The following is a 19,841-nucleotide window of genomic DNA, read 5'->3' on the forward strand; positions in this document are numbered from 1 at the left end:
AATCAATCACCAAATAGGGTCGTGTTGAGGGTTTAAATCAGCGTCTCTTCTAACGTCTTCTTTTGGTCACTCTATTTAAAGGGGAAGTTCACCCTGACAAAAAGTTTATTGTAAAAATAGCAGAAAAAATAATAAAAAATATTGCCGAAGCTTTGAGAAAAATTCATCAAATAATTAAAAAGTTATTAGAATTTCAATTATTTGATTTGTGACGTCATATGCGAGCAGCATTCCTACATAGCGAATGGTAAAAAATCAATGAAATGTCATTTTCTCAGAAAATTGAAAATGGTTTTCACTGTAACTTTTGTATATCAATAGACAAATCATTTCACACCCGATCATGAAAAGAAAACAAAATTAAGTCATCGGGAACCATACAAAATTTGAAATTCATACATTTCATATTACATAACACATGGGGCAGCTGCTCGTTTATGACGTCACAAATCCCAAATTTTTAACTCTAATAACTTTCTTACTCTTTAACGGATTTTCCTCAAACCTTCACCAATATTTTTTACTATTTTTTCTGCTATTTTTACAACAAAGTTTTCTTCAGGGTGAACTTCCCCTTTAAGTGTCCAGAGTATAACATCTCATGTTATCACAGAGAATAACAACTCCAAAAATTAATAGAATCCAGATTTTTTTTGGTAAAATATTCTAATCTTTCCTCTCTGGTTTATGATAAAAATAATAATGCATATTGCATTATCTAATGTCTCCAGGCGCTTCCAAAGCACTTTTGATATTACCTTGGTTTCAGCCTGGCAGACTTTTGCAAGCAGCAAACAATTTCCTGCCAAGTACCAATTTACCATACCAGGGTAGAATGTGGCCAATGTAGATTAATAATTTAAACCAAACTAATTCATCAGCACACTTTTTTGTTATATTAATTATTCAATTCCAATAACCTTATACTGGTAATCAATATGAATCCATGGCAAAAATACAAAATTGATACATGGAACGTGACATGAACATGGTCCAAAGTAATGCATGCCAATTGTGTTCAACCGAGAAGCACTTTTTGATGATGGTATGCTGACAAAAATAGATCACCTGGGCTGAAAACATTGAATAATTGATGCAATAATACACTAGGTGGTGTAAATATTGATGGCTGATATACTATGCTTCCAATGATGTCAACAATCAATGTAAATACCTTGGAATTTAAGATCGAGGCCTTTGATTTTGTAAAGTGGATATAAAGCACTGAGACTTCATTCTCGTTTTCAATCAATTCTTTCACTTTCCTCTTTTCCCACTCTATTTCCTCGTCTCTCTGTCCCTTTCTCTTTTCCTTTAAAAACCTGTTCTTCTATTCCTCTATTGCTCTTCATCTATCATTCTAATTTAACTTGAATGCTTCAGCACTTATCTGTCGGCACAGCTAAAGCTGGGGTAATAACAGCAGCGCTTTGTATCCTCATGCAAAAAGGGCTTTATAAATCCAGCTATTTTAACAAATTAAAATTATGCTACATGTATTTTCAAATACAACTATATTTTCACAACTTTTCTGGTGGTGCACATGTACTGATAAAATTGGGTGACACCAAATTTACTGAGCTTTAGAAATTATAAAATTCTCAAATTTTGTTCTATTTTAGATGACTTAGGATGACAGCTGAATTTGAGCAAGTTACTCTCTTGGCTTCTCTCTCACTCTCTCTGATAGATCAGCTCATTAGTTCCGGGTGAACTTTAACTGGAGGAGATGGAGGATAATTGCTTCCATGGCAGATGGAATGAGGACCAAGAGGAGTGAAATACCAAGTATTCCTTTCAACATGACAGAATAGGAGAAGCAGAGAATGTTGTGGGGCATCTTGCACTCTTACGTAATCAACAGAGGTCTGTGGGTTCAAATCCCAGCCATATCAACTATGGACAATGTAATCACTGATCTCATGGACAGAATATACAGTGTGAATGTGAAATATTCTACCAGAAGTGTCCACTAGATTTATTTTCAATCTGTCTAATGCCAATTTGTTCAATTACCAACTCGTCTCCTATCATTTGGTCTGCCATCATTTTGTCCACTATTCACATGGTCTTATTGCCATTTCGTCCACTCACCATTTCATCTAACAACCATTTGAACCAAATACCATTTAGGCTATTTGGACTAAGAAATGAATGAAAATATAGACCAACTGGTAAAGAGACGAAATAGTCATAGACGAACTGGTGATTAGAAGAAGTGATGATTGGCCCAAATGGTTGTTAGTCGAAGTGTTGGTGGATGGAATGGCATTAGACTAAATGAAGGTAGACCAGGTGACGAGCGGACAAGTTAGCAATAGAAAAATTGGCAATTTATCAGTTCACTATGGTCTGGTATGATCATTTGCTCTTCAGAATATGCTATTCTTCAAACAAATGCAAGTAACTATTTACAAGAAAGCTTCTTAAAATACCCCCTTTTCATCTATGGTCACTACACAACCAACAGTGAAATACTGAATGCTATACCTTGTTACTGGGTCGATAAACCTATTTGGAAAAGAACAAATACTTCTCTAGATCAAATACTGCATTCCACATGATTCCAGAGAATTTACATTTCATCTATGACATCACACGCCCCATGAAGAAGCAAACTTTAAAAGTATTCATTTGACATTACACAGAATGGATGGAAACAAAATGTAAGCATTCTTTTTGCTATGTATATACTTTTTTTTAATTTAAATGCCTAGTAAAATGCTGGCATTTAAGTTAGTAAATAAATGAAGTTCATATTTTCCATGACAGAAACCCTCATAACATGACTGATAATAGACGTTAATTTCCTATTAATTTCCTTTTCAAATAAAATAAAATTGGAACTGTTATCAAATTCAATTGATTTGATCAACCTGTCCAACCCTAGGACTTGTTCTACATGTTCTAGGAATATCTAGCTATAGTCATATCCTCTTAAGCTGTGATTGGCTGAAGAGTCTAGGTATATTATCCAATCAGAGCCCAGGATAAGTAAGACAGAGAACTGCCTATCATGCTTCTAATGCATAAAAACAATTAGGGCATGCATAAATCATTCAGTGTGGCTTATATCAGATTGAAACTCAATCAACTTAGTTACATGTCTTTATTTATCACATGTTATGACTAGATGGGCTTTAGGATTTATGGGAATGCAAGTAAAATGTTGATGTAGACATGGTTTTTAGAGCAAGGCGACTTCTTGGGCAGGACATAGGGATTCTATCTTAAGAGATGATATAAAGGACACTTAGAATGAATAGAATACCAGGTAAGCTTTGTATTTTTTTTTCTAAATTGTGAAGGTACTCCAGTCTCGAAGTGAATGAATGATGAATAAATCATTTCAAGAACAGACATATTCTAAAGTCTTGTATTGATCATGATGTTAATAGTTGCAAAATTGAATGTAGATTTAGGCCTAATATTGGAAGCTTCTGATCATGTGCATTTATTTGCGAAATTTGTATTTAAACATAATAATTGTTTACTTTTGATTTTATTATAAGATTACTATAAAGTGAGGGTTGGTACTGAATCTTTGGCTTGGTTATAGATTTATAGTACTGAACAATCAGCTTGTAAATATTTTTCAAAATCATTACTAGTATTCCTTCCATGGTAAATGATAAAGAAGAATTAATGACCATTGTACGAGCCTGATGCCTACAGAACAGACAATGTAATTGATGGGTTCATGCAGTGTCGATTGGGGTGAATTTTTCTCTTTTAAGAATTTGGTTGGGGGTAGGATTATTTGTCCGAGAGGTGAAGGTGAATGTCACAAGACAAACTAGATATGTGTATTGAAGAATCCAATATCCATAATCACATCAGATATCATCAGGATGAAGGTAATACTAAGTTTTCTCCAAGTGAATGTTGATCAGTATTTCTGGTTGGGAGCTTTCAAATGTCCTTCTTCCTTCAAAGTCTGGTCATGTTTGGAACTGCGCTGCCAAATCACCATGGCAACCATTTGTCACAGAATGTGAAGCCACGCCCTCTTCATCCATGGGCAGCAGACTCCATGGTACCTTGTCAGGATACTCGGTTTTATGACCGTGACGTAGGTCCGCTCCCAGGCTAACATGACTGACAGGGAACATCCTTTGAACACCCTAGGGGGTAGTCCTTTACCCCCCCATCCCAACCTGAAAAATCCTAAAAATACCCCCAATGATTCACGCTGCCATTTTAGGAGTCACGTCAAGTGATTCCTTGCACCCTCCTGACTTTGCCGAGTCGGTCCTTACCGTTAGGCCGGAGTTCCGTCAGGTTTATTTGCCAAGGGTGGAGCACTTCCACACATGAAAAGGTCAAAGCCATGCTTCTCCAATGAGGGAAACGCCACCGTAGTCCCTTCTCTAAGACACCGCTTTAGGTTAGGATTACGACGGCTGTAGCGGAACTGTCAGGAGTTATAACGGCTTCTATCCTTCTATGACATGACTTCGATATGTGTCATGTTCATATCTATAAATAATGGATTAGAATCTAAAAAAGGATGTCAGCAAACTTAAAATAGTAGCATTCAGCTTGCAACGTCCTGGATCGCAAGCACAAACACTTTTTGTTTCAAGCGTGGTTGCTACACTTGTCCTCTGACTTACCAAAGATCTTTTAAGAAAATAGGGGCAAATAATTGCAAAAATCAGGCAGAATTTGTGGGTTCAATGCTCATGGCCAGCATGAATACAAACATGAAATTTTGTTTAAAAAAAGAATAGAAGCCTATGTTACAATGACAAGCATGCAAAGGCTTGTCCCTCATAAGTTTTGATTTTAGTGATGATCCTCAAAACCCCTCTATTCGGGTTATCTGCATCCTTTGCAAAATCAACCAAACAACCTATATACAACATCAAAGTTCAAAATAATGACAGATTCCCTTTAAGAAGAGCACTCAGACATTTATGCACAATACTCGTTAATCATTCTACTACTATCACTGCAGGCAATACTCCTCTAAATAAACCTGGTATTAAATCAATGAGATAATATCCCAATAAACTGTCAATGAAGATCTTGACTCTTTAGCAATAGATTGTAGAACAAATAATTGCAATGACCATAATGTACAATCAACTGCAAAAAATCTTGATTAGTGGCTAACATTTGTGTAACAGGGATCTAGGCTCTGCCAACAGACATAAGGGGTTCGCCATCTCAAGATAATGGCAAATATGAAAATACTTACCTGATTTTCTTATTTACGAGATAACTCATACATCTACTTGATTTGCTAGTTCAGCCCTCTGGACTGCCATACCCGAAAAGAACTCCCAAGGATTTAAAAAGCGCGAGCGCGCCCTCTCCCGTTCAGGCTTACTACCCATGATCACCGCGCAATTAGCGTCCATCTTCCTCAACTTTCGCAAGCCCATACGTTGAAACATGTTGCTACGCAAGGCGGAGGGTCGGTGGGAGGGTATCAAGTAGATGTATGAGTTATCTCGTAAATAAGAAAATCAGGTAAGTATTTTCATAATTTACTTCAATAACTCCATACATCTACTTGATTTGCTAGACCAACACGGACTCAACCGTAGGGAGGCATGTTTTCAATTGTAAGCCTTAGAAAATTTTTTAAAAAAAACAAAAACAACGAAATTTAGGGAGAGGGGGAAAAAGCCGCAGCTGCTTTAAGCGCCGAAGCCGCAAATCTCGCCTCGCTGGACGGAATGTCCTTCAAGTAGAAAGAAGTGAAGGAGTTAGTTGAGCGCCAAAAGGCGGCCCTCAAAATGTCCTCGAGAGGAATGCCCTGTATACTCAGGAATACTAAGTATCATGGGCCCTCGGCCTAGTGTCAGGAGAACAACATCACCTGCTGACTAGAGCGTAAGAATCAGAATTTGTTGAAAATTTCAACAAGAATCGTGATCGGAAAACTGAAGCTTTTAAGGCTCAGTAAGTGATCAATCGAACAATCTGAAAAGGCGAGATATCTCAGAAGCCTCCGCGTGGGAGAAAGCGCCCAGAATTCGATATCTGTCTCAAATGCGTGAGGGCAGAAAATCTGCAGAATTCTGATAGAGAGCTGTGGCAAAAAGTTACTAGCGGTCCGAAGGGGACCAGGAACGACGGAGAGTAGGGATTTAAGAAGACAAGTGGAATGCCTCTGGCCGTCTCACCTGCATCACGCGGTTCAATATAGCAGCAGTGCTGACTTTGCATACTACTCTGACTCGCACAAGATGTTCAGTGATACATGGTTACTCTTATGTCCTCTTTTTATGAACTAGACCAATAAACTTACAGAGATATGATGGTTATTCAACAAAAAACCCCAACATGGCCAAAGTTCATTGACCTTACATGACCTTTGACCTTGATCATGTGACCTGAAACTGGAACAGGATGTTCAGTGATACTTGATTACTCTTATGTACAAGTTTCATGAATCAGATCCATAAACTTTCAAAGTTATGATGGTAATTCAACAGATACACCCAATTCGGCTAAAGTTCATTGACCTTTGACCTTGGACATGTGACCTGAAACACGCACAGGATGTTCAGTGATACTTGATTACTCTAATGTCCAAGTTTAACGAACTAGACCAATAAACTTTCAAAGTTATGATGGTAATTCAACAGATATCCCCGATTCGGCCAAAGTTCATTGACCCTAAATGACCTTTGAACTTAATCATGAGACCTGAAACTTGCACAAAATGTTCAGTGATGCTTGATTACTATTATGTCCAAGTTTCATGAATCAGATCCATAAACTTTCAAAGTTATGAGGGGAATTCAACAGATATCCCCAATTCGGCCAAAGTTCATTGACCCTAAATGACCTTTGACCTTGATCATGTGACCTGAAACTTGCACAAAATGTTCAGTGATGCTTGATTACTATTATGTCCAAGTTTCATGAATCAGATCCATAAACTTTCAAAGTTATGATGGGAATTCAACAGATATCCCCAATTCGGCCAAAGTTCATTGACCCTAAATGACCTTTGACCTTGATCATGTGACCTGAAACTTGCACAAAATGTTCAGTGATGCTTGATTACTATTATGTCCAAGTTTCATGAATCAGATCCATAAACTTTCAAAGTTATGATGGGAATTCAACAGATATCCCCAATTCGTCCAAAGTTCATTGACCCTAAATGACCTTTGACCTTGGTCATGTGACGTGAAACTCATGCAGGATGTTCAGTGATACTTGATTAACCTTATGTCCAAGTTTCATGAACTAGGTCCATATATTTTCTAAGTTATGATGACATTTCAAAAACTTAACCTCAGGTTAAGATTGCGATGTTGATTCCTCCAACATGGTCTAAGTTCATTGACCCTAAATGACCTTTGACCTTGGTCATGTGACATGAAACTCTAATAGGATGTTCAGTAATACTTGATTAACCTTATGGCCAAGTTTTATTAACTAGGTCCATATACTTTCTAAGTTATGATGTCATTTCAAAAACTTAACCTCAGGTTAAGATTTGATGTTGACGCCGCCGCCGCCGCCGCCGTCGCCGTCGGAAAAGCGGCGCCTATAGTCTCACTTTGCTTCGCAGGTGAGACAAAAACCACTCGTAAGGCAGTCAAGGGTCGAGAAAGCGACTGAGTGCCATCCTGTTAATAAGGAATGCCGCGGACCTGTTGCCTATGTAGAATAGAGCAGTCTGGTCAAAACAGCTCAACCGGGCGTGTCAGGGAAACAGCGCGGTACACATCACGACAAAAGCGTGTTAGACCGAGTGATCGAGAGAGAACTCAGGATCCCCTTTCTCCCATACTGGTTGAAGCACCCATCTGAGGGTGCAGTGCCCGCGGTGGAAGAGGTGGCTTGGCTCAAGCCACCATCGCCGAGAGGGCCTGTGAGGCTAGGCTGCGATGGCTGTCCGCTGGGCGGGGGAATCCCTAGCAGCAGCAAGCGTACGCCAGAGGGAGCTGGCGAGAAAAAATCTGCCACGATATTACGTGTAAACGACCATCAAGAGATGCTCTAAACGAACAGACATCGCCAGATATGATACCTCAACCGTTACATTCCCAACGGAATCGAATGGGGTAGCAACGGCCCTGTCCTATCAAGTTAGGGACGGAAACTGGTTAAGAGTGTCGAAGTCCTCGCTTGAAGAAACAAGCGAAGGAGACTTGAGGAAGTAATCACAAAATTTCCATCAGTCTGCGGTGAGAACCAGTTGTTTATGAAAACAGTCACAAGACCTGTTTCTCAGGTGATCGTAAAAGCAAGCACCGCCGGCGCCGGTTGCGGCAGCGTGGAACAGTCCGATATCGGTAAGATAAGGAGCTCCAAAAAGCTGCGGGGGGCGGCAAAAATGACGCCCTAAGCAGCGGGGGATGAGAATCTAAGTTTCTAAAAGAAGAACTCCAGTGAAGTAAATCACTTACATGGAGAGACTCATCCACAGTCGGCCCGAGAGAAGGCGGGTCGTAGTGATCGTGGTTGGTAAGGCATAAGCATACATCCATCCACGGTTACCTCATCCTCGGTCGCGCGGTGACCCTGGCCACATGCATTGCATGGAAGGAGGATGAAAGCAGCATGCGAGGCGACTCGAGTGTGCCGAGTGAAAAAAATTTCTAAGTAAGAAGACGATTCGACAAGCGGGTACGGTAAAGACATCCACCGTAGACCACTCCGCACAAGGAGGGAACGGCGGAGACGCCCGCAAGTTTGACCCACATAGAGGGCAGTCTATAAGATAGACAGTTAGAGCTCGACCGATGGTCTGGCGGTGTACCGTTTGGTGTGAACTCGCCGGCCCGGTACGGTGGGTGTGCCCAGAAAGTAGGCATAGAATGCCGACAGAGAATCCTGGGGCTTTAAACAAGCTTGAACGCACGTACATAGCCAACAATCTCATGAGATGTACGGCGGTTACTTTCCTCCGAGATGATGTTTACCCAACCGGGAAAGACTCGGGGAACAGCTGTGAATGTCAACAGGAGGGATATCTAGCATATGAAAAGCTGATTCCTTCCACGTATTCGGTGCGGGTGTTGCCGGCGGTGTCCGGGGGGACGACCGTTGATGGCAGCTCGGGCAGGGCTCGTACGAGCCGCCCGAATACGAGACAAATAGGTTAACATAACCATAATGCACCGGGTGGTGAAGGCATAGCGATTATTAAGCACAGGAGACTTTTTAATCGCCGTGACATTCAGATCCGATATACATACTCAAAAGCACGGAGAGCTATGAGATAGTGAGACATACCGCTGAGCAGTGATGGTGCTCATATCAGAGTCGCCCTCTCTTCAGCAGCGATCGCTGGAGAACGGGTGTCTGTACTAGCCCTGACTCTGGCCTTGCAAGGGTAGGAGCTAAGTAAGACAGGGCACCCTTACTTTCGAATAGAAAGTGAGGTTCAGGCCAGAAAACGACGGTCCCGTCGCCTGGGCGGACGGTCCGCGGACGTGATAGGTTGCCCTCTCAAAGCAGTCAAACATTCTCACAAGAGAAGTGTGGCATGCGGTATGTAAGAGATTCATACCTCCAATCTACGGGCCCGCTTAGGGGGAAGAATGGAGAGAGTTACCGCTGAAGGAGTCGTCGCCGTATGTGAGCTTGACGTAGAGGGCGAATTCGGGAGTACCTGCATAATACTCGCCCCCCCCCCCCTTCCCCTGCCTCTGCCTTCTCGCTAGCCTCGAGAGGCTTGAAAGTTTCGAGACGGCGGTGCCGGAGCCTGGCGCTTCCGGGCAGCAGCAGAGCGGGGGTGGGTTTGCACCCTCGGAGCTGGTGGCTTCCTCGTCGTAGGAGCCGCCTCGTCTAGGGCGGCCCCGTCACTCTCCGAGACCCCCAATTCGGCCGATTGAGCTCGGAGCGCCTGAAGAGGCGGGGCGAAAAAATAAGGACTCCCCTGCTTCATCAATACCCCCGCTCGGAGGGTAGATGTGAGGTAGAAACTTGTCAAGCAGCGCCTGAGCGCTTACTGAAGGGTCGGCCGCGGGATAGGGGTTGTCCTCGCACTGGCCGCCTTCGAGAGACTCCTCGTAAAGGGAGTCTCGCTCCATGGACTGAACCGGGAGGTTGTCCCCATGACAAGTTTCCTCCCCTGGAGGAGCTCCGAGAGCCGCGGGAGCCGTACGGCCTCTCGGCCGGCTCTCATGAAGACAAGGGAGTCCAGTAAGCGCCGGGGTGGCCCCGCGTGTCGGCTGGGACACGTGCTCTGAGATCGACGAAAATGCTGGAAAGCACACGTGATCTTGAGGCACCCGGTTAGTCGGTGCACTGGCTGGCGATTTAACAGAATCGCTCGAGGATTTCCCGGGTGTCTGGTGGTTATTGCCCACTTGTCTCGCTTGATGCTCAGGGGCATCAGCGGGGTGAGTAGACGTCGAGGGTGGGGTGAACCCGCACTACTCGAAAGCAGAATGTAGCAGCATGAATAGCTGTGACATCTGACCACCGACACAAGGGTCTGAAGGAGGGACGCCCATGGCAACAGGGCTGGCCGACCTCACCTTCGACCTCTTCTTCTTCGCGGCCTCCGCCGGCGTGGCCGGGGCAGAAGAAGGCACAAGAGGCACGGGTGATTTCTTACGATTTGCCGCCCCTGGCAGGGCGGCCGTCAACAACGAAACTTCACCCGAATCTGACGGGGTCAGATTGTGGTCACAGTCTGATGTGTGACGCCTCTCGCGGTAGCAGAATGTAGCAGCATGAATAGCTGTAACATCTGACCACCGACACAAGGGTCTGAAGGAGGAACGCCCATGGCAGCAGGGCTGGCCAACCTCTCCTTCGACCTCTTCTTCTTCTTCTCTTTCTGCGGGCTCCGCCGGCGTGGCCGGGGCAGAAGAAGGCATGAGAGGCACGGGTGATTTCTTACGATTTGCCGCCCCTGGCAGGGCGGCCGCCGACAACGAAAGTTCACCCGAATCTGACGGGGTCAGATTGTGGTCACAGCCTGATGTGTGACGCCTCTCGCGGTAGCAGAATATAGCAGCATAACATGTATGACTGTAACATCTGGCCACCGATACAAGGGTCTGAAGGAGGAACGCCCATGGCAACAGGGCTGGCCGACCTCTCCTTCGACCTCTTCTTATTTTGCGGGCTCCGCCGGCGTGGCCGGAGCAGAAGGCACAAGAGGCACGGGTGATCTCTTACGATTTGCCGCCCCTGGCAGGGCGGCCGCCAACAACGAAACTTCACCCGAATCTGACGGGGTCAGATTGTGGTCACAGTCTGATGTGTGACGCCTCTCGCGGTCAGGGGCTGGGCGATCTCTCCCGATGCTGTCAACGGAGGACGACTTATACGGCAGAGATCCTGACCTGTGCCGGGGGGAGAGAACCGCACTCTCCCTCCGGACTTCTGGTGACCCGGTAGCCGGTGGGTCGCATAGCCCTATGGGTGCTGCGGCGGCAGGACCTAGTTTAGGCTTGGAAGCCTTGGCTACCACTTTTTTCTTTGTCCGAGACCGTGGCACCACAGTCTCGGCCTTCCTTCTCTTAGCATCCGACCGCAAATTCGGAATGCTGATCGCTCACCGCGGCGTCCCTCCTACTCGCCTGGAGGCGGCCGACTTCTGTAAACTTGCAATCGGGACGGTCCCCGTGGAGGGCACCAGGTCCTCTGGGGCTGTGTTAGTCCCATTCATCGATACCTCTCTCTACCCTGAAAAAAGAAAAAACAAGAATTTTTCTTTTTTTTTTTTTTTTACAAAGATCTCGCTTAGATTAAAAGTGGAGACCGGAGTGGTCTTTCCCTCCTCCTATAAGGAATTTGTTTGAGCAAACAGAACAAATCAAGAGGGGAGGGGTAGGGAGGAAGAAGAACCTAAGAATAGTTTAGGTATCTGCCTGTAAGAAAATAGAAAGGAGGTCGGAGACTTTGAAAAAAGAAACTCCTACAAGGTTCCCCTACTATATTCTCTCTTTTTTTTTTTTTTTTTGTTCCCGAAGGAAAAATTCGAAACAAAAATTCAAAAATGAATGCAAGTTCAGGAGAGAACGAAGTTTCCACCTGCGAAGAACACAAAAACAAGAATTTCAGAGCAGGAAGAAAGGGGATTGAGAGACAAACAATTCCAGATAAGTAGGTAAAGAAATTCAGAACAGGAGGAAGGAGGAACGTCTCTAGTAACGATTCCAAGAGGAAGAACGACACAGTAAATCCTCAAAAAGAAATCGTAGAGCCCGCCTGTCGAAGTAAAAGATATATAAGACTAGGAGGGAAGAGGGAATTGAACGAAGAAAACAATTCCGGGAAAGGTCAAAAAAATTTCTAACAGGAAGGAGACCTCACCTGTAAAGAAAAAAAAAATTTTTTTTTTTTTTTTTGGGGGGGGATTGAATAACCAATCAATCAAGGTATAATTGCGTAAGCCGAATTAAACAATCCCCGAAGCGTCTGTGAATAAAATATTAATCAAGAATTTTATTCAGAACAGAAAGGAAAAGGAATTGAGCTTTAAGATCCGCCTGTGAATAAAATATCAATCAGGAATTTTATTCAGAACAGAAAGGAAAGGGAATTGAGCTTTAAGATCCGCCTGTGAATAAAATATCAATCAAGAAATTTATTCAGAACAGAAGGAAAAGGAATTGAGCTTTAAGATCCGCCTGTGAATAAAATATCAATCAAGAAATTTATTCAGAACAGAAGGAAAAGGAATTGAGCTTTAAGATCCACCTGCGAATAAAATATCAATCAAGAAATTTATTCAGAACAGAAAGGAAAGAGAATTGAAGAATTAATCAATCAATAATCAATCGAAAATCTTAATAAATCAATTCCAGAAAGCAAGGAAGGCACAGAGTTGGAGATCCCAACCTGCAAAAAGAAATAACAATAACACCCTCGACAACAAAGTGTAAAGGCTGTCTAGAATTTAATTCACAAACGGCACCAAAAGCCACCACACTTTGAACGTGAAGAACAATAACCATGACAGGTGGTGAAGGCTTGCTGCCACGTAGGCAGGCCAAGCCCGGTGCCTCGCGAACGCGCTAGCGATGCGGCGCGACGAGAACTCAAACGTTAGGAAAACAATTTAAGTGTCACCAAAAACACGCTAAAAAGTCGCGCCAGGCGTAAATTCTGAACACAATCTTACACACAAACGGAAAGATTGAATTTAAAAGGGAGAATGCACAACAGATAAGCAAAAATAATATACCAATGCTCAAAAAAAATTTGAGCTCTTAGGAGACTTATCTGAGCACGTCTTGACAGGTGGCTTGCCGAAAGCAAAAGAGGAAGATGGACGCTAATTGCGCGGTGATCATGGGTAGTAAGCCTGAACGGGAGAGGGCGCGCTCGCGCTTTTTAAATCCTTGGGAGTTCTTTTCGGGTATGGCAGTCCAGAGGGCTGAACTAGCAAATCAAGTAGATGTATGGAGTTATTGAAGTAAATAAAAATATATATCGCTACTCAACTTCATGAAAACTGAAAACCTATTTCCACTTTATACATTCTTCATTTATGTTTCCTATAGGAAATGATCAGGGGTGGGAAGCTTCCCCTGGAATTTCAAATGCTAAACAGCATTAGAGAAGATTTTCTAGTCCAACCCCCTCTCCCTGCCACGACAAGGAATCTTGAGAAAGTGTTGTGCATGTACTTGGCAACATGAATGTAGTCATCTTCAAGTCATTACTCTGTTATGTATTGAAGAAGTCAATCAGTCCCAGATACTGGAAGGGTGATATAACACGACTGCTGTGAACATTAGGATAGTCTTCATCAATTCAACCTGCTAATTTCTGTTCCTAGAATTAGCACTTTAGCAGGCTATTTCATGAATTTTATCTAGAGATTACAATCCCGAGTCATTCAGAATTTGATCAAGCAAAAAAAATTGTGGGGGGGGGCTTGGAAGTACCCCCCCCCCCTCTAAAAAAGGAGATTTTTTATGCTTGATGGTAAATCTTAATGATGCCAAAATGGAAGTAATGCTTTACTGCTTGGGATCAATCTTGGAAATATCTTTCAAGAGCTCTGAGTGCTATAAATCTATTTCAATCAATGTTACATTAGTCAGAGTGGTTGATATTGAGAACAGAGAGTTTAAATACTTTCGGCTACCTGCCAATCAGTCAATACCCTGGGACAAATCTGTCCCTCACCAAACTCACGACCAACCCCCTCCAGGAAAGTGGTTTAGTCCTCTTCACACACTAGTCATTAGTAAGCAGTCCTGTGCATAAAGCAGTCAGCTATCTTCAGACGAGTGCACTCAGTTCGATGACATGGTTTAATTCGGGGACTCCAGGAATTGACAAAGTGAAGGATAGAAACAAGCACATTGGAGGATAAGGTCAATTGGTTTTTTTAGCAACTCATTCTATGGATATTGCTTGGATTTTATTATTACAAAGCTGATATAAAACTTGGAATTATTTTGTGAAAGTAAACACATTGTAAGTAAATGTTCTTTCTTTCATTTAGCAAACTAAGGATAAGCAATGCAATACATGCACATACTTTTCTTCTTAACTCTAAGAAAGTTGATTTTCATCAACAAGCATAACAAAAAAATGTTTTCTGTAAATTAAATTAAAAATGTCTTTAAGTTGGTGAGCATCTAAAGCTGAGAATCATCTCACACTAGTAAAGTTTATAACACTACTGGATGCATAGTTTTTTCTCCATGGACATGAATTCATTACAGATATTGCATAACTCCTTCTTAATTTCAAATATAATTAAAGGTCAAGTCCACCTCAGGAAAATGTTGATTTAAATCAATAGAGAAAAATCAGACAAGCACAATGCTGAAAATTTCATCAAAATCGGATGTAAAATAAGAAAGTTATGACATTTCAAAGTTTCGCTTATTTTCAACAAAATAGTTATATGAACGAGCCAGTTACATCCAAATGAGAGAGTCGATGATGTCACTCACTCACTATTTCTTTTGTTTTTTATTGTTTGAATTATACAATATTTCAATTTTTACGAATTTGATGATTAGGACCTCATTGCCTGAAGCACAAAATGTTAAAATAATAGAATTCCACGTGTTCAGGGAGGAATGAAACTTCATTTCACATGACAATGATGAGAAAATAAAAATATTTCATATTTCATATAATAAAATACAAAAGAAATAGTGAGTGAGTGATGTCATCAACTCTCATTTGGATGTAACTGGCTCGTTCATATAACTATTTTGTTGAAAATAAGCGAAACTTTAAAATGCCATAACTTTCTTATTTTACATCCGATTTTGATGAAATTTTCAGTGTTATGCTTGTTGAATTTTTCTCCTTTTATTCAAATCAAGTTTTTGTTGGGGTGGACTTGTCCTTTAAAAGACAGTTATCATATTAGTTCTTGAAACTTCTAGCAAGCTAAATCTGTATTCTGTGATCATTTATAAATTACTAATTGACCAGGAAATTTCTTACAATGGGATCACAAACTGCTGAAGACATTGTTGAAACATACCATGACATGTAGAATTCTAAAAAGATATCGTTGTTATTTTTCAAAAATACAAAGAAAGATTTAATAATATCTATTTCAAGGAGTCATATTGATCATCCTACCCATCATTATATTCGAAAGAAGATTGATTTTTTTTATTTGTTTCAATTGGTTCAACAAACCTTCAGGCAGCTAACTTTTCTTACTTTTTTCCTTCCATCTCCAATGCTTTGCTCAAAATATATAAATTTCTGAAAGAGATTCACTCTGTGCCATTGGGAGACTAAACTGGTAGAGAAAAAAAAAATATGAAATTTTAATCATTTCTAAGATAATGAATTCTCTGAGTTTTGTTTTCAACAATATCTTGACCACATAGCTTATCGAATTACAAAAGGAAAAAAAAAGAAATCAAGCCCTTCACAATTTAGTAGATTATACAGAATTGAATACACATAAACTGGTAAATTAGGTAAGCTACACTCAGTTAAGTCATAAATTCTAAAAATCAAATGTGAGTTTCTATCTAAAATTCTTTTAAAAGTTGAATGCTGTATTTGACCTGCATGGCAAACAGTTTTGTCAGTAGATATAATTAGTGCAATATTTTTTTCTCTATAATCCTACTTGCCCTGGCAGAGAGCAGCCCCCTGCACCTGTTAATTGAACTGACCCTGACTCAAGAAGATTGACTCATTGAAAGATTGGTATAAATATAGAAATATATATGTGTCATCAAACTTTAAATGTTGGAAAAGGATAAGGAAAAGGATATCATACTGACATACTTTATTAAATTCTGATTACATTTCATTCTTAGTCTCATTAATGAATTAAAACATTTGAAATTTCATACACACTTTGGTAAAGCCTGGAAATATTAATGACTTGATTAAAGATGTACATTTTCCGTCATCTTGAAAAGTTTAAAGGACAAGTCCACCCCAACAAAAACTTGATTTGAATAAAAAGAGAAAAATTTAACAAGCACAACACTGAAAATTTCATCAAAATCGGATGTAAAATAAGAAAGTTATGGCATTTTAAAGTTTCGCTTATTTTCAACAAAATAGTTAGATGAACGAGCCAGTTACATCCAAATGAGAGAGTTGATGACATCACTCACTCACTATTTCTTTTGTATTTTATTATATGAAATATTTTGATTTTCTCGTCATTGTCATGTAAAATGAAGTTTCATTCCTCCCTAAACACGTGGAATTTCATTATTTCAACATTTTGTCCCTCAGGCAAGGAGGTCCTAATTGTCAAATTCGTAAAAATTGAAATATTGTATAATTCAAACAATAAAAAACAAAAGAAATAGTGAGTGAGTGACATCATCAACTCTCTCATTTGGATGTAACTGGCTCGTTCATATAACTGTTTTGTTGAAAATAAGCGAAACTTTGAAATGTCATAACTTTCTTATTTTACATCCGATTTTGATGAAATTTTCAGCATTGTGCTTGTCTGATTTTTCTCTATTGATTCAAATCAACATTTTTCTGAATTGGAATTGACCTTTAATATGGAAAAAAGTTATTCTTTCCATCAATCCTAATATTTTTGCTAAACTTTTAATTCCTCAAATGCATGGATCATATATTAGGCCTAATTCGGTATCTGTCAACCCTAACTTACTTTTCTATTACACAAACAAACAAAAACCCTTTTTTCTTTCAATGATACAAATCTTGTAAAATTCTGGAGCGTCTTCCTTTTGTATTTTTTTCTTCATGGCCAAACTGTTCCTGATAACAGTACTTCCAAAATTGGAATATATAATTTGTCCTCTCCAATATATTTTCCTGTATTGTCCTCTCCAATATATTTCCCTGTAAAAAAAAAAACCTGATAATGTTTTTATTAAATGCTACTCTATTCACTTCAATGACGAGAGTTCTTCGCCAATGCCAAAATTATTCCTAAATGCCTACATGGATGACATGCAAGTTGTTTGTCATCTCCAAGTTTTCCATTAACATGTAGGCCCTAATAGCACTTATACAGAGTATCTTTAAATTTTGCTCATTTTGTTCAGTTCAAACTCCCCCCTTGTCCAAAGCATTTTAATAATACCTAGGCTACCACTTCAATTCATCACCACCAATAACCCTGTGACTACTACCTTTGATTCTACTAAATATTTTCCAATTAAGAGGGGGTTTTTTTTGCCAATGCCCAAATTATTACTAAAGACCCTGGATGACATGTATCAAGTCATTTGTCATCTGTCTCAAATTTCCCCATTAACAAGACAGATCCCTTATATCTTTAAATTCTGCTCATCTGTTCGATTAAAAAATCTTTTCCCTTTATGTCCAAAAAGTGTTCAAACAACCGTTGGTCTGTAACAATCCTGTCCATCACTCCAAGAAGAATCTACTGAACTCAAAATAACCCTTACTTTTATTCATTATGTAAACTTTATTCAGTTTGGACCTTTCCGTTGGTTATGTGTCAAAATGCTCCTTAATAACCACTGGAAATAATATCAGGTCATTAGTCATCTCTTTTACCTTAAAAAATATCTCCCATCAATTCTATTAATCTCATTAACTTAAAAAAACTTTCTTTTGTTTTGAGCTATTCTGTCTACTTTTTTTAGTTCAGTCTTTCCTTTTTTATTGGTCAAAATGTCCAAAACAACCCTGGACATACATCAGGTCATTATTCATCTCCAGGTATTTCATTAACTAAAAATCATTTCTTTCTATCAATTCTATTAATCTCACTAAGTTAAATTAGTCCTTCCATTGATCAATTGTGTCATCTTTGGTCTAGGTTAATGGACCCTGTCGTCATTTTTTTTTCTACAGTCCAAATGTCCCACAGACCCTGGACATTACAGCATGTCATTAGTCATCTCTGGGTATTCTAAAAACATCTCTCTCTCTCCCTCTCTGACAACTCTAATAAATTAGTTCTATTTTTCCATGTTTATTCAGATAAAACCCATTAAGATCAAGTTTGCAGTTCAATATCACTCACTTGAGAGTTGGAGTCCTTCTCCTTAACTCTTTAATTGTTTAATGGAAAGGTGAATAGGCAATCTCTCGCCCCGTTATTCATTCCATGTCATGTATGCACCCCATGGATTGGAAATAAAAAGCATCAACTTTCTTATTTGAACCTGCACATAATAAGCAAATTCCTTCCATTTGGTGTCAGCTGAATTTCTCTCTGCTTATAATTTCAATATAACAAGCAGAAATAGTTCATGCATGTCTGCATGAAAAAGCGAAATGCATAAGGAAAGTCATAAAGCAATTGTCCTCTTGAAAGCAACAAAAATTCCTTGGCAAAGACATCCTATATTTGCCACCATCCACCCAGGTAAGGCAGGAGCATTGCTTATAAGATTCAATTTCCTTGTAACGCAAGAGCCAGTGTTCATAATATGGCTATCTTTCTAGAGTCATTTACATCACTGACGCAAGTCTAATTAAAGATAATTTGTACTTCCAATGCAGATGCAGTCTGCTAAAATCATAAGGGTCAATAACCTCTTCGTAATTATCTATTTGTATTAAAAGGAAATATCCATATGTAACAGATTCCCTGAAAATTAACTTAATCTAGTACACAGATTATTCCTTTGAATTCTTTAAAATAAGACATCTCAAAGAAAAATGAAAAACTTCCTATCCAGACAAATCACCAATCACATCAATTAGGAAGGTCAGTGAACTCTTTTTAATGACCTGTTCCATGAAATTATTAACCAGCTGAGTAATAAGGGTAATATATTACCAGGATATTAAAACAATTAGGCTACATCGGGTAAAAACATTCACATAACACCTCAACCTATTTAATTCATATATGTGTCTCCTATTTCTTGAGCTGTCTCAAGTGTCAATTCTTTTCTTTGGGGGTGTATGAATAGAATAACAAGTACAAATTTGCTACATTTGTATTGTATTATTGTCAAACTGACTTAAGTTAGCGGTGGGTAGTGATAATACTCTACCTCCTATTTTTACTCCATGCTTTATTAATAGCTCATAGGGGAAGGATGTTCTGGATCGAAAATACCTCACCACAACCAGTGAACCAGACTAAAAAAAAAAATCTAAAACAGATTTCATCTATTTTAATCTTTTCCCCTCAAAGCTCCTTCCTCCTTAAGGCTGCGTTTAAGCGGTTTTCTTGAGCTAGGAAGGCATCAGTCCCAAATCAAAATGAAATTTAAAAAAAAATTAAATATGGAACGGCTTATAATCGCATTGTTTTCCCCTCTTTTAAAACCAGCCACCAGGTATCGTTTATTGTGAACTTTGACCTAAGAAAAAGTTCCTCACTTTCAAAAAGGAGGGGGAGGGGGAAGCACACTTTGGTAAAAGCGGTATATTTACATCACAAAATTTGATTATGGCTCTTAAGGGGGGGAGGGCCGGCTGTGCCCCCCCCCCTGGACCCGCTAGTGCTCTAAACACAATAAAGCATTGATTAAACACAT

The sequence above is a fragment of the Lytechinus variegatus genome, chromosome 15 (genome assembly GCF_018143015.1).
Source record: "Lytechinus variegatus isolate NC3 chromosome 15, Lvar_3.0, whole genome shotgun sequence".
Taxonomy (NCBI): domain Eukaryota; kingdom Metazoa; phylum Echinodermata; class Echinoidea; order Temnopleuroida; family Toxopneustidae; genus Lytechinus; species Lytechinus variegatus.